Here is a 3,398-nt window from a genome sequence, read left to right as displayed (position 1 = left end):
ATCACTTAATGTTCCTTAGGCCAGCACACACCCATCCCTTTTTGCCAGGGTACCCCTAGACAAATGTCAGACAATCGGGGGTCCTGAACCTTAAAAATCCCTCTGCTTTCATAAAAGCCCCACCCCAACTGTGCTCAGAGCCCTCTGATGGCATCAACACTCTGATGGAGTCCAAGTTTGTAAACTCTTTCCTTTTACGTATAGAACTTGGTCTCCTTGTTGAATTTTGGGGGACTCTGTGGATCTGGGTATAACATATACTAACACCTTACTATACTTTTTTCTTTTGTTTTGTATTATCTTTGTTGCTGTTTCACTTTACTAAATTACCAAAATCCCTAGTAGCAATTAAATTTTTACCTTATTATCCAAAGGCAGGTGTAGTTCTTACCCATCTTCAAAGAAACTTCTATTTGAAACAAACAGAAAATCATAAAATGCAAATCACAGGTGATTGTGCAGTATTGAATCCCAGTGGAAACATCTACAACACAACTCCTGCACCTTAGGCTCAGGGAACATCTCAGGAAGAGCCAGAGTACCAGGAACTCTGCTGTCTCAAAAAAACATGAACAAGGACAACACTAATAGGCATGTTCCTAGGGAAGGTGGAAGACTCAACGGGCCTGATGCCCTAGGAAAAGAATTACAGGCAACTGAGAAATGCTGACAGCAAGACTTTGTCTTCCTCAGGGATGAGCCCCTTCGCTGCTTATCCAATATGAAAGAATCAGCTTGGAAGCCATACATAAAGGAACACTGAGAGGGCTCAGTAGTTTATGTTTGTATGTGTATAAAACAATAACATTAAAAATAGGTCATAAATTAGAGTAAGAGAGACTGGAACATGGGGAGCATTGGGAGAAGAAAAAGAAATGAAGAAAATATAACTACATTTTAATTTGTTAAATTTATAAAACAAAAAATAAATAAATCATCACTACTCTAGAAGTAGTAGGACCTGGGAGAATGGAGCTGAAAAGTGAGGGGTCTCAAGTTTCATGCCACAGCCACCTTTAGTCAGGCTCAGATGCTTTGTATTCTGAGTGTTAAGAATGGTCACCTGAGTAAAATCCTCATGAGTTCAAGATGTATACAATCACAAGGACAAGCCACACGTGGCACACATTTTCTTGGAGTGTCCTCACTAGCACTCATAATTCTTCTAACACAACTCCATTCTTGGACCACGTTATGATGTTTCCCCCTTTTTTATTTTTATTTTTTTACAGCTACATTTTTTTTTTATTCTGGATTCAATAGCTGTAGCTCTTTTCTCTCTCAAGATATATGAGGGAGTAGCAGCGGTGCCAGCTCGGTGTGCAGGTCTTCCCAGCGGGCGGTTTTGCGAGCAGCGGCTGCTCTCTCTCCCTCCCCAACCCCCAGCATCAGGAGTCCGGTGCGTTGGAGGAGGTCTTTCTCGGCTCGCTCTGCTGCGGGGAATCAGGCTGAAGTGACTGAGTCTGCGATGGGGAGAGAAAAGGAACAGTTCCGCAAACTCTTTATTGCTGGCTTAAGCTTTAAAACCACAGAAGAAAGTTTGAGAAACTACTACGGGCAATAGGGAAAGCTCACAGACTGTGTGGTTATGAGAGATCCTGCAAGCAAAAGATCTAGAGGATTTGGTTTTGTCACTTTCTCGTCCATGGCTGAGGTTGATGCTGCCATGGCTGCAAGGCCTCATTCCATTGATGGCAGGGTAGTTGAACCAAAACATGCTGTAGCAAGAGAGGAGTCTGGAAAACCAGGAGCCCATGTGACTGTGAAGAAGCTGTTTGTTGGTGGAATTAAAGAAGATACTGAGGAACACCACCTTAGAGATTACTTTGAAGAATATGGGAAAATTGATACTATCGAAATTATTACTGATAGGCAGTCTGGAAAGAAAAGAGGCTTTGGATTTGTTACTTTTGACGACCATGATCCTGTGGATAAAATTGTATTGCAAAAATACCACACCATAATGCAGAAGTTAGAAAGGCATTGTCTAGACAAGAAATGCAAGAAGTCCAAAGTTCCAGGAGTGGAAGAGGAGGAAACTTCGGATTTGGAGATTCTCGTGGTGGCGGTAGCAATTTTGGACCAGGACCAGGAAGCAACTTTGTGGGGGGGGGGTCTGATGGATATGGAAGTGGACGAGGATTTGGAGATGGCTATAATGGGTATGGAGGAGGACTTGGAGGTGGCAATTTTGGAGGTAGCCCTGGTTATGGAGGAGGAAGAGGAGGATATAGTGGTGGAGGACCTGGATATGGCTGTAGAGAGAGCCCGCCCTTTGGGGGCGGGCCGGCCTTCTTCCTGTCTATAAATTGGGGTGCACAAATGCTGGTAACCTCTTCTTCCTGGCTCCTATTTCTGGGCATCGCTGGAACTTCGGTTGCGTGAGTGTTCCATTTATATTAAAGTTGCTTTTATATTATACCAATTGGCCTGTATTAATTTGATCCGCCTTCATATGGCAACCAGGGTGGGGGCTACAGAGGTGGTTATGACAACTATGGAGGAGGAAATTATGGAAGTGGAAATTACAATGATTTCGGAAATTATAACCAGCAACCTTCTAACTATGGCCCAATGAAGAGTGGAAACTTTGGTGGTAGCAGGAACATGGGAGGACCATATGGTGGAGAAAACTATGGTCCTGGAGGAAGTGGAGGAAGTGGGGGCTATGGTGGGAGGAGCTGATACTGAGCTTCTTCTTACCATGGGCTTCACTGTATAAATAGGAGAGGATGAGAGCCCAGAGGTAACAGAACAGCTTCAGGTTATCGAAATAACAATGTTATCTCAGTCATGCATAAATATGCAGTGATATGGCAGAAGACTCCAGAGCAGATGCAGAGAGCCATTTTGTCAATGGATTGGATTATTTAATAACATTACCTTACTGTGGAGGAAGGATTGTAAAAAATGCCTTTGAGACAGTTTCTTAGCTTTTTAATTGTTGTTTCTTTCTAGTGGTCTTTGTAAGAGTGTAGAAGAATTCCTTCTTTGATAATGTTAAATTTGTAAGTTTCAGGTGACATGTGAAACCTTTTTAAAGATTTTTCTCAAAAGTTTTGAAAAGCTATTAGCCAGGATCATGGTGTAATAAGACATAACGTTTTTCCTTTTAAAAATATAAGTGCGTTTAAAATTTAAGAAGCTGTTGTACATTTATGATTTAATAAAATAATTCTAAAGGAAAAAAAGATATATGAGGACTATCTAACACTGTCTCTCCTTCTAGAGTTTTAAATAGATTGGTTAGTGCATATAATCATGTTTATTTTGTTGAATTTACACTAGATTGGCCTTTACAGACAGGAGCAGCAGAAGGGAGACAGAGGCAGAGAAAGAGAGAAAGGAAGAGAGAGTGAGAGAGAAACAGACAGAGACAGAGAGAGATGGAAAGTGGG

At 41.7% G+C, this 3,398-nt stretch overlaps 1 pseudogene; it reads left to right on the top strand.

The window, feature by feature from the left end:
* The first annotated feature begins 1,468 nt into the window (after window positions 1–1,468).
* On the top strand, window positions 1,469–2,779 carry LOC101978909 (annotated as a pseudogene).
* Window positions 2,780–3,398: the final 619 nt, after the last annotated feature.

This window comes from Microtus ochrogaster, chromosome 15, assembly GCF_000317375.1.
Source record: "Microtus ochrogaster isolate Prairie Vole_2 chromosome 15, MicOch1.0, whole genome shotgun sequence".
NCBI lineage: Eukaryota > Metazoa > Chordata > Mammalia > Rodentia > Cricetidae > Microtus > Microtus ochrogaster.
This window is presented reverse-complemented; position numbering and strand designations above follow the sequence as displayed.